This window comes from Limulus polyphemus, unplaced genomic scaffold, assembly GCF_000517525.1.
Source record: "Limulus polyphemus unplaced genomic scaffold, Limulus_polyphemus-2.1.2 Scaffold811, whole genome shotgun sequence".
In the NCBI taxonomy this organism is placed as follows: domain Eukaryota; kingdom Metazoa; phylum Arthropoda; class Merostomata; order Xiphosura; family Limulidae; genus Limulus; species Limulus polyphemus.
The window spans coordinates 111,043-124,231 of NW_013666421.1; the positions used below are offsets into that span (position 1 = coordinate 111,043).

At 35.2% G+C, this 13,189-nt stretch overlaps 1 protein-coding gene across 1 annotated transcript in view; it reads left to right on the plus strand.

The window, feature by feature from the left end:
* Positions 1–1,591: 1,591 nt before the first annotated feature.
* Positions 1,592–13,189, plus strand: part of LOC106460658 (protein roadkill-like) — a 107,597-nt gene continuing 95,999 nt past the window's right edge. Inside the window, exons 1-2 of the mRNA XM_013920384.2 lie at positions 1,592–1,738; positions 10,722–10,824. The gene's annotated coding sequence lies outside the window, so the exon portion shown is untranslated. The remainder of the gene's footprint in view (positions 1,739–10,721; positions 10,825–13,189) is intronic.

The following is a 13,189-nucleotide window of genomic DNA, read 5'->3' on the forward strand; positions in this document are numbered from 1 at the left end:
TCTTGTTTCTTGTATCTTGGCGAATGGTCTAGTATTTACTAGTAGGGTAGGCTGGTATATAAAAGAGGGTAATGTAATGTGTGTGTAGACAGTGAGTAATTGAACTGCAGTCAGAGAGAGACGTATTGTTGTAGTTAACGTTCGTTCGTTATTATAGTTTGTTATAACGCGACTGTTGAGAATAAGTGTATCGTAAAGTTATATTCGGAAAGAATAAACCAGTTTTATTAAGTAAGACTTGTGTCGTTAAAGTTTCGTTGGAACGAAGTTACGGAAAAATCAATTAACAAACGGAGACGTAACAGTAACATTTAAAGTGTGCCCAAGCCCCCAAAGTGCGAAGCACGTTTTTGCGACTGGGGACCGAGATCCATGCATCCTCGGATTCACAGTTTAAGCACACTAGCCATTTGATCACGCCCGGCCCAACAAAATGCTTTCCTTTATTTGAAACTAGCAGAGTCATGCAAAATATACGCGGTCAAATTAACATCTTTATACAATAATACTTCTTTAAATACAGGATTTCTAGAATAAAACAATAGAATTCTAATCGATGATACCGAAATCTATTAATCCACTTGTCTTAGGCCTAACATTAGTTAAGCCTTTATCAAGCACGGCCTATATTTGATAAAGAAATAAATTAACACTGTAACTAGTAAGAAATACCAGACATAGCAACGCTTTCAAAACCTGGGTATTGGGGGAAAATATTAAAACTCAACAGGGTAACGGTACTGGCACTCTAAGTGTCTATATATAAACAAATGAAGAAATTCCCCCCACAAAGTCCTAACACATAACACCTCTGAGTTCGAGTTCTGAGGGATGACATGTCCATTCCCCAAATACATTTCCATTTCCAATGCATAGTACTATCTACACTCACCACTCCCGTACACATAGTATGACGTCATTCGTAGTTCCTTACTTCTAATTTCATGCTTGCATACTTTAATGAAGTTTTAAAAGCTTACTACGCACGCACACACGTTACTCTTTTAATTATATAGATATAGATTTTGCTACAACACGTATGAGATTTTGGTTTCCAATCCATTTCGTTCAGCCTTAATCATAATGTAACTTAGTGCCAGAGTATTCTGTATATATATTAGTGAGATATCAAGACAGGTGGTATTTCTTCAATTTTATAATGCAAGTGCTAATAGATAATGCTACTCTACCTTTGATTTTGAAAGAATAGCAAGCTATAATATCAGTTAACATTATGTTTATTAATTTATATTTTAGTTGATAGAGTATCGATAATATAAAACGCGAAAGGAGAAATCATTTATTAAACGCTGAGCCTTTTCAAAATTTGACAATGATTTCTTAAGCTCGTAGTTCGGAGGATTTCAGCATTGAATGTTTTCGTCCTATATTTATTGTCCGTCTATGACCAGTAGAACAAATTTTAAACTTAATGAATAATGATGTGTGTATGTCACTTGACAAATTACTGACATATTAAATATCGTTGTTTTTTCTTTCCTGAAATCAGAAAGCGTGTAGCTTTTTTTTTTCAGTCATTTGTTTATCTTAAACATCTCATCACCAGAGAACGCGAGTATCGAACTGAATCAGTGAATGAATGAAACATTCGACTATGTTTAGATTAGGCATACCAAACATAGGCTTTGAAAATCGGAAACTAAGCCTATGGGCATGAGGTATGTTTTCTCAAACGTTAATCTGATCCATATGAATCGTTTTGGTGACTTATGTTTTGGTAAGTGACATTGGTTTTACTCTTACATCAAAAAGTATTACTGTAATCACATTTTAGTTGTGTGACTCCTTAGACTGTTAGAGGTAGACAAAAATTTGAAAGCCATTTTGCCAGAAATCAAAATACTGTATTATGTATACTATCCTATTACTATTAGGATTAGTAACAAGTAAACACTAAGTGCACGGGAGGAGTTCAAAGTGTGCATGCCATGACCTCTTATAGAGTGCCATTTACCATGGTATTGTGTGTATATGATGCCAGAGTTATCAACTGTTTCATTTTACACTCCATTGCTGATTTAAATTTAAGTATAACGGTAGTGGTACTGGTAGTAAGAGTAAATACCAGATGCAATCTACGGAGACAGTGAAAAAACTGTAGATTACTATTAAGATACGCATTTCATAGATTGTAGAAGTTATCCAATATGTAACCTGTATGATAGACAAAAGTTTTTTATATTTTTCATGTGAATGTCACTTTGCACTCCATAATCCATTTTCAGTCTAAATCTTGAGTGCAAATACCTTTGTAACTCATCTGATTTTTTGTGTACATCATGCTTGTACATTTTACTAAAAGTTTGTGACATTTTATGTAGATACAAATAGTAAATTCGTAATTATAGTAAACAATCTTTCTCCAAATCCAATGCAATACATATTCAATTAAATACTATAGAATATAATTCTACCACTAAACTTGGTCAAAAATTTCACTGATTATTTGAAATTATGTCACTATCATAAGGTTTGTGCCTGTGATGCTGACAAGGTCTTAGTTCTCATGGTGTTAACAAATAATATTTGGATGCCTAATGATAATAACATTAAATTTTATATGAGATGTTAAGTTCTTAAAATGGTACACACACCTACCAATTGACCTGCATTTGGTCACCTGAACCCAAAGACCTGCATTACACTGGAGGAAAAAAACTTCAAAAGAGGTGGAAGAAAAGTTTATTATTTGTCATGGAATTATTACAAAATTCTAAAAAGAATCAACCATTTAGTGGTGGAAAAGGATAAAAACTTGAAGCAACATTTGGATCCAAAAGAAATAAAGTAATTGTGGTTGTCCAAGAGCATTTTTTGTGGTCAGTGGGTTATTTTGTTATTTATGGATGGGGCAGTACCCTTTGACAGCTTCTAATAGCTTTCAAGGTTTATAAGACACAACTTTAGAGAAGCATGGTCAAAATTATTATTACTAAATGATGTGAAAGAGAGAGAGAGAAGAATATTTTCAACCATAATCCTAATAATATTTCATAAGGTTTGGACAAAATAGGAGTTTTAGGTTATGCCAAAATCATCTTCATAAGCATAAACATTAATTGATAAATATATAACTAAAATTGTTTTTAAATATTATAACCAAAAATATCAAAGAAACCAACTATAAAAAATAAAGAAGTAGGCCATCATTTACAGAAAACATAAAAAAAACCTTAGATGTACACAGTGTACCAATACACAAAACTTTACTACATTTACGGACTTAAGCTGTGCTTGGTGTTTTTCACAATTATGTAATTGTGTTGGCAGTATGTAACCTAATGCATATCAGATATTCTTTCAGACTTGGAATTTTACAAGTATTATTAGTATTAATAACCATTTGCATACCAATCATGTTCTCTTGCTTAGACCATCCATAATAGTGTGAATGCAGCACTGCTTTATTGTTGTGTGTGTGTGTGGGGGGGGGGGGGGGACAATCACTTGAGATCCCTTCCTCAAAGGAACTAATAGTGAACATATACCTGCCTAAGAGTTTTACAGTCAGAAAGATGTCCATTTATCACTGCTAATGATATTAAGGTCTTGGATGTGAGGAGGATGAGGGTGCTTTACAAAATAATTTATATTACTTGGTGAGTTGGGCAAATACATGGTAGATAGCTTTTAATTATAATAAATTCAAAATAATACATGTGGGTTATCATAATTGAAAGTTCATTGTTCATATGTTATTTTGCCCATATTGTGTGTTGTGTTGAGGTTTCTTGAAACAATAGGAGAAAATGTTATTATTACCATTTTTTTATACAAACTTCCATATTAGACTGTTGATGCTGATTGTAAAGTGTTCAGTTATGCTGTATTTTAGGAAATTTGCTTGGTTAGTTTCTCATTGTTTAATACTGTGTAGGGGGGTTGGTTTCTAAATGAGCATGTGAAGGATGCTACAAGTGAATATGCTATTTCAACTCTTTTTAGTATTACTAGAGTACTAGCAATAATATTGCCTTTGATGTTCACATATATATTGAAACCAGTAGTTAAGTTAGTAGGGGTCATGTTCTTGATTTGGAGAAAACTGACTTTCAAATCTGCAGGAAATTATAAGAGAGAGAAAGAGTGGATGCCTATCTAAATGGAGTAACATTTACTGAATTCATCAAATATTTATTAGTTTCATCACAGTAGCTAAGAGTATTGTATCTTTTCAAAAATCTTGCATTTCGACAAAAAAAAACGATTTTTCAATGGATAACTGAATTAATGAAAATATATACATTGAACTTTCAAGAATATAAAGTATACTAGTGAAATGTGAACATTATGAATTTTACTGCAGTAAATGAACCAATATTTTCAGTAAGGACCATTGCCTTATTTTAGGGAGTGATTAGCCCTGCCCTCTCTGAGCTTCAGGTCCACATGGTTCACCTTGTAGTATCTTTAGGGCTCCTGCCCAAAGTAGGTGAAGATGCTAGCACAGCAATTGTAGTTGGATGTTTTGTCACAGCATAAAAACTTTATGGGGCCAACCTTGAGAAGGATGTGAATGAGGAAGAAGTTACAAAACAGCTGGTGATTGAAAATGCATCAGGAGTTAATAATTTGTTTATGGAATTATTAAATTGGCTAAGAAGAGTGATGCAGGCTGTATGTGGAACAGAAAGTATACTGGAGGATTTGGACAAGGATTGTTATTGTACCATTACTTAAAAATGGTAAAGAAGGGGGAGTGCAAGAGGCACAAGTTTACAAAGTATATTTGTCAAAAATTTCACAAGAGTCTTGTTGAACAGAATAAGGGTATCATGGAGAGGAAAATGCAACACAACTAGTGTGGTTTCAGAGCTGGGAGAGAATGTTTCAACCAAGCATTCACTACCATACACTGTATGAATTGGTAAAAGATCTGTACGCATATCTGATTTGTTGACTTCAAATAAGCATATGACTTTATGGAGAGATGGGCTATGATATATGGTTGTGTTATTATGACTATCTCCTCTGAATAAGAGAACAATTCTGAACATTGCTATCTCTTTCCTAAACTTATAATCACTCTCAGTAAAATCTCAGCTCCCAGAATCTCTGGACATGTTGAAAATCTTAACCATGGCTTCATGGGAACTACAGGTCCTTGTGTCAAGATTAGTCATTTAGTTCACATGGCCACGACCATTATCCCTCCAACCTGTAGATTTGATTTTGGAACTTTGTTCCATGGCTATGGGGTTTTCTTGGGCAATAGGGCAGTGGAGAGAGTCATTTCAGTTCTTCCTGGGCTTTACCCCAGTCTGTTTGTTGTGCCCAAGAAAACAGGAGGTTGGTGTCTGGTCAATGATCTTTTTCATTTAAATCAATTTCTAGATCCTCCAAATTTCTTGATGGAGTCATTCCTCACTCTGAATTGATATTTTTTGCCACAACTGTGTATGACCAAGTTAAATGTTGCCAATGCCTATCTGCACATTCACATAGTAGAGTCATCCTGCCACAAACTGTGTTTTGGGCACAAGGTTCTTGTGCTGCAGTTCAGGGCTCTGACCTTCAGACTAGCATCAGCTCTATGTGTGTTCTGCCAATTCGTAGGAACCTGTCCTCGTCTCTTCCATTCCTTCGGCATATGCACACACCATTCCATAGATGTCTGGCTACTTCTGGCACCATCTCGTCAGTTGGCAGAAAATCACACCCAGATACTGCTTTCCGAAGCAACCAAGACAGGATTTCTTATCAGAGCCGAGACATCTCTTCTCATTCTAACACAATATATCATCCATATGGGTATCTTTTTCAACATGTATCTCAGTTGATCTCAGCCTACTTCTTTCCGGCTCCACACTATGGAAGAGACATTCTGACTCTTACTCATGTCTCTTTCTCCCATTGTTCTTTATCTTTTGGGGGATGTGGGCATCACTCAAATCTCTCATTCCTTTGGGACAAGTGCACATGACATCATTTCATTGGTTTCTACATGAACAATGGATCATGAGCAGCAATCCAGTGGATTCCTCAGTCTCCTTATTCAGGATCAACATCTTCAATCTCGAGTGGTGGATTGATCAGAACAATACTACAATCGATGTTCCTCTGCCACCACCTCACAGCTCCATCTTGTCACTAATGCATTGCTTCAGGGATGGGGGTGCATATCTCAATTGTCAGGAATTCCAGGGCCTATGGACAGACAACAAGGCTTCCCTCCATATCAAAGTTTTTGAATTTCTTGCTGTTCAAAGGGCAATGTCTCAAGGTCTAGAATAACTGAGGGGCAAAGTTGTCATGCTTCACTCTGACAATTCTATGGTGGTGTCTTACATATCCTGTTGAAGGGGCATTTGGTCCAGGACTCTTTCTTTTTGTGCCTTGGATCTTCCATATTAGACCCATTCCCATCATATCATCCTACTAGATTGCCTTGTTCCGGGGTGATGAAATTGGTTGTGAATCAATTGTCTCAACCCTTCAGGATTCTTCCGACAGAATGCATGCTTCATCAAGGAGTTTTCTGTTGGATTTGCTCTTGGTTTGGGACACTGATGATTGATGTGTTTGCCAATTCTTGGAAGACTCAACTACTGTCATTTTGGTCTCCAGTACCTCACTCTTGGGCATTGGCAATATATACATTCAAACAAGACTGGACTGGATTGCACCTACATGGCTACCCACCTATTCTTCTGTTATCCAGAGTCATAGCAATGATTCATTCAACCCCTGGTCACATTCTGTTAGTAGCACCGGATTGGGTGGCTCAATCCTGGTTTCCACTTCTGCTGTACCTTCAGGAGTACCCACCTCTTCCACTTCCTCTTTGGCTGTCTCTGTTGAGGTAGACACGATCCAACATCTTACACCCATCCAATCTGAAGCTTAATCTTTGTGCATGGAGGTTATGCGGTCCTCTGCACAGTGTCGCAGTTTAACTTCTAAGATTGCCATGTACCTGTATCAGTCTCTGCGTCATCCCATAATGGACATTTATCAATGGAAATGCACATATCGACAATGTTGTATTGTGAGGAGGTTGAACACACATCATCCAGACGTGCCAACCATAGCTATGTTTTTGACCAGGCTCTGTGACAAAGAGTTTTGCATCTTCCACAACTGCCCTATATAAGGTGGCCTTATCAGCTACCTTTAGATACTAGAAGAGATGGAAATTTTTTGAGTCCCCAGTGCTCTCTGGCCTCTTCAAGTCACTTCGGGTCATTTGTCTTAAGGTTTATTTTTTGTTGCTGCTGGTCTGTGGAGGTTGCCAGTCAGAGTTGTTTGCACTGCACAGGATGCTTTATCATTCTACGTACGTTTTTCTATACTCAGACAGATCCTTCTTACTTAAGACATTGGCAGCCAGGGTAGGGGATAAATCTTTTCACCTATACATCTGACTGCTATTTCTCACTTCTATGATTGATCAGATCCTGATTGTTTGTTATGTCCAATGAGGGCCTTGAAGTGTTATGTTGCCTGCACTAAAGCTTTTAGAGGTACTAGACAAAGGCTTTTTATTCATTGTGACCCCCCAGTTTGTCGGAGTGAGTACAAAAATTGATACATATTGCTTATTCTGGGCTCTCTTTGGAGGCAAGGAGACTTCTGCGAGTAACATCTCATCAGATTCATCACATTTTTATGTTCTTAGTGGCCTGGTTGAATTATCCATTGGAGGACATTGTGCGGGCTGGTACATAGACCTCCCCCAATACTTTTATCTCACAGTATTTGCAAAATCTGGCAATATCTTTCTCTGAGGGTTTTCGAATACACCTCTAGCTATCTGCTAGGTTATAAAGAGGGGTATTTTCTTTACTAATCTTGTCTCTTCTTTCCATTCCAGAGTCTCTTACCTCTTTTTTCACAGGATCCTACTCTGTGACAAGTGTTGTCCAGTCAGATGTGCTTTTATCAAACCAGATCTGCACTATCTACAACAAACACAATATACTTTACTTAGGTTGCAACAGACTATATAGAAATGAGATGTTTCATAAGACCACCTAGAGGCAGACCAGATAGTATTACTGTACTATGCTGGACCGCCACTCATGGACACTCATGAGTAAAGCATAAGGGGATCCTGCCCATCCCTGCTAATCAGTGGATTGAATAAATTTGGGTTGGTTTGCTTTTAAAAATTTATGTACTTTGGTTCACCTATTGCACTATTTTCAGAGCATTGTTCCTCAGGACTCCTCAGTGTGCATTATCCTCCCACTACCACCTCCAGTATTCTACTAGTGGAGCTAGGGAGTCCTTACCATTCCCTGTTTCCAGTCACTGGGGTTGTCGACAGAGGTTATTCCTCCAGAGTGTACGAGCGAATTTCCTCCACTCTTGGAGAAGGGGGCGAAGTTGGGGCTCTCCTACTCAGTACTCTGGATGTTTTTTTCCTAGATGTTGGTAGGAGTGGCACCAGCTTACACGGGAACCAACTTGTAATACTGGTTCAGATTTGATGCTTAGCTATTCATTTGGGTTGAGCGTGGCCATTCATTTTGATTAATATTGGTTCATACATTGTTCATGGAAGAAGGTCCAATGTCTCCTCATAATTCCAAATGCAGAGTGGTCCCATCCTGGGTCCTTGGTTGAGCACCATTTGTTCCATGTCCTCCCCATAATTCCAGGGGCAAGTGAAATTTTTCTTACCTACATGGGGAGTGAGGATGAGTGTTCATAATTCCAGACCAGATTAGTTCTGTTTCCTCAAGTTAAGTATGGCATACAGGATCCTGTCATTCTGAGTTTGGGATGTTGCTTTTTGGATTTCTTCAGGTTGAAGAGAGGATTTGTCCACTTAGGAGTTGCATACCTTCTCGTCATTTTTCTGGTGGCTCGGAACACATCACTTTATAGTTACAGGTTAGGATCTATTCACAAATATATCTTTTGTGGTCCAAATGCCCTAGCCACCAACATGGGATTTAGGGACCATGGCCCTGTGATTCTAACCCTGAGCAGTGGGACCTCAGTTACCTTGTTGGGACCTGGCCAATGGTGATGACGGATCATGTCAAATTCCACCCGCAGTGCATGCTTTGGGTTCTGGGTGAAAAGCATACCTGTTCTGGATGCTAATCTTCTACTGGCATGACAGTGATCTAAGCAGATGCATTCTGTATGGATAATGCCCTCACCGGCCCCTCCACCTTATCAAAGTGGGATGCTAGCTCTAGTGTAAGGTATGTTTGTTAAATCAAAAATGTATTTCCAATATTTACTTTTTTGTCATATTCAAAGGTTCTTATTCATTTTCTAACCAAAGTGTTACTGTTTATTTAGAATTATTTATTATTACTTATTGATTTGGTTGATGTCTTTGTTAAAGGCATATGTTTAATTAACCAACACTGTTGTTAACAAAGTTAGTTATAGTCGAAGGTCCATATTTATTTTATAATTTAACTGTTAGTGTACTCTTAACTGTTTTTCTGATTATTTATTACAATTTTTATTAGGTATAGTAAATTAGATAACAGTTTTATGTTAAAATGACTAAGACTGTTAATCTGCTTCGAATGGTGACTACTAAATAGATTTGTTTCGTTTAAGTTAGTTGCAGTTGTTTTAATTGGCCACAGTAGGTGCTCTTGCAATAAAAGCTTACTGTTTGTAGCTTTATGAGTATAAAACATAGCATTAAATATATGTAATAACCATGTATTTATTTTTTATTTAAAATATTAAAATATGATTACTGTTTTGTATAATGTATTTTTAAATTAAGTGCAAGTGTTTTATTTCATTTATATGGATTACCTGTAAAATAAAAAGGATTGTCAATTAAATATAAACTAGTAATCATGGTAATGTCATCAGTAAATTATGCAAATTAGTACTTGAAGGTTCGAACCTTCATTAAGAAAGGTGTTCTGAACCTTAAAAGGTCAAAATCTACCCTTCGTTACAGCTATTTTGTATACCAATGCTACAGATAAGGGGCTTATCAGCATAATTCTTTACCAAAAATCAGCCATTTATGGCCTTAAAAAAATATTGAGAAGTTGATTTACTGCATTGGGAAAACAAATACAGTTCCTGCTGCTTTAATGGTAGTACAGTAATTAATGAGCACATTCTTGTAGCTTTCTGCATTTACGCACAAGATTGCACAGCACACAGTAGAGCTACAAAAATAAACACACACTAACCACCAGAAGTTTCTATTGGTGCACTTGTGAATGATCCAGTTTTGTGTAAAAAAGATAAAAGAAAGATAAAGTTGTATTTGTGTTTATTATGATTACATCTGGTGATTTAATTTGTTAAATTACTCCTGTGCCAAGTTTCACCTTTTGAAATAATAAAATAATTCATAATTAGTTAAATTACTTTTTATCACAAAATGTTCCTCTTGCACTTTGTAAAAAAATTTATAATTACTACCACTTACAGAATTCGGGGAATGATTACTCCTTAGAGAAAAAAAAATGACCTGTAGCACTACTGGTATACTGTTGTTTTTTTCCATGTTGTGTTATGATATTGTGATTTGTTTCCGTTCCTGAAACTCGTGTTGATTGAGATGTGCTATTTTTTTAAAAAATATGTTACATTGATTTAAAATAACAAGAGAAGTTACAATGAAACTAAATTCTATAATAAATTAAAATTTCAATTTCCTTCCATTTAACTTACTTATCTTGAACGTTATGCTCAACTGCTGTCAAAACAAAATTCCACACATACAATTTTGTCAGTTTCTAATAATTTTTTCATTGCAGTGCCAAATAATACAGAAACAGACTCACTTGTTGCTGGGTAAAACATCGATCTCAAATCTGCATTCTAGAGAGAGAGAAAGGATAGAAGAAGAATGATATAAAGGTATAATAAAATTATACTTTTGCTTGTTAAACTTCAATACTATCGCTTATATTTTAATACAGATTATAACTTCTATACATCAGACAACTTTAATCCAATAGTGATTAAATGAAGTACTGGCCATGATGATAGAAGTGATGGTAAAAGTTGCTATCCATAAGATGAATGTATAATACCATATTTTAGTTTGTGACAGCATTACTATTAACAATGATATCAGCTGTAAGATCCTAATGACTAAATGTTAAAAACCATAAAACAAAACAGCTTCCAGAGGCATTGTTTTAATAGATTTATAGCATTTTGACTAAAAAGAGGCCTATGGTTATAAACATTTTGTGCAAAACTATAATGTATTTTTTAAATTTGAGGGCAAGTAGATTTATAAGAAGTATTTTCACAAATTTGTATCTCATGTAACATTATTTTCTCCTGTATTTGTTTCAGGATGTCTTGCAGTAGTTTGGCATTAACTGTTTCTGTTTGTTTACTAGTGAGGAAGCCAATAATGTAGGGATTTTATTCTCCATGTAAAGTCTTAGTCTGCTATGTGATCCATAGCCAGATCAGGTGATGTGTCCACTTCTATCCCTATTCTTTTTTTTCAAGTTCAGTATCCAGCCCTATATAGTTTTTATATTTAGCAATAAATTGTTTTCCTAATACTTGTACAAATAGAACCAACTACCCTTCCAAATTTTCAGCACACCTCTCTTATAACTCCATGACTTATTACAGTTGTTACATTAGAGTTATCAACTTTTGCTGGAGTTAAGGATATTAATTTAATTTCAAATGTTAATATTTAATATCCATACTTGATTCAATCGAACAGTCGTGAAAATATACCTGAAACCCACCTAATACACTTGAGGTTGATATCACATGTTCCGGCAAATACCTTAATTTTTAATAGCCTTAAATACATCATCTTGTATGATTTCTTTCACGTTAAGAATTGTAAGAGGATTTTTCTTACCAACATGTTTTGTTTGTGATGTTCTGTTTTGTGTGTGTCTATCCTTGATTGTTCTACCATTTAAGCATAGCGTAAACCTATTTAGCCATTTAGTTAAGCACAAGACACAGTTGCCTCATTTGCATTAAATTAAAAAATAAACAGAATTAAAAAACTAAAATAAATCAAACTTACTAACCACTTGGGTGTTAATAAAAGTAACACTAAAACTTTTAAACACATGAAAAAATGCTGTTAAAAAGCTCGCAGTAAATCCATCTTTTTTTGGACCCACTTCACATAGCATATGTGTTCATCCACGGTTTACAAATAAAAAACAGATGATTTTTTTTTAGAAATTTAAGCTGACTATAAGACTTAATAAAAATAATTGATTCTCAGGTGGAAATGCTTAAAATCTTCAGAGTAACCAGGTTTGTTTGTTTTTTGCTAGCTTTCTAGGTAACTGCTTACCAAGGTCACTCATGAAAGTAATGTACATTCACGGACCATTCGGTGAGGTCAGGTAATTGTTATGTATTTTACCTTTTAGTCATTTATTCTGGGCAAGGGTATTATAGGACCATTCAGTGAGGTCAGGTAATTGTTATGTATCTTAACTTTTAGTCATTTATTCTGGACAAGGGTATTATAGGACCATTCAGTGAGGTCAGGTAATTGTTATGTATCTTAACTTTTAGTCATTTATTCTGGACAAGGGTATTCTCCTCAAAAATCAAAGAAGAAGAAATTTCTTCCGTATGTTTAAAATTCCCCTCATGGATGCCTGAGAATCAGTTACTAAATTTTATGTAATCTAATAATTTATCATTTTTTATTTAATAATTATGTACATGAACATGATTGTGTGATGATGGGGTTAAGTTTTTGTAGCTATGCAATAATAATTTCTTATATCAAAGGAAAGCATAATATGGGCATTTTAGTAATGTAGTTAAGAAATAAATAAGGGAGCACTATATTATAGACTCTGTAATTTTTATTAGAAAATGTACATACCATACTCTGTGCTTGAGTCATTATAGTAGGGAATGTATGTGTAAAGGACAACATTTGTTTCATTTAATACATTTAAGGAATATAGTTTTTTTTTAAGTTCTATATTTGGTAAAAACATAGGTTGTGTTTGAATTATCATACATAAGGAAGTTACATGTGAATTTTTGCCATTTTGTATTTGAGTTAATACTCACTCACAAGGTATATACATATGGTATTTTTAATGTTTCTTGGAGTTTTTACATGTAAAGATAACTCAGAAATAAATTTTGGCATCAAACTAATGAAAGCTAGTTTTGCATTCTGCCCAAAACACAAAATGTCTGGTATTCACATGAACATTTCTCATATGTGTGTGTGTGTGTATATATATATATATATATATAT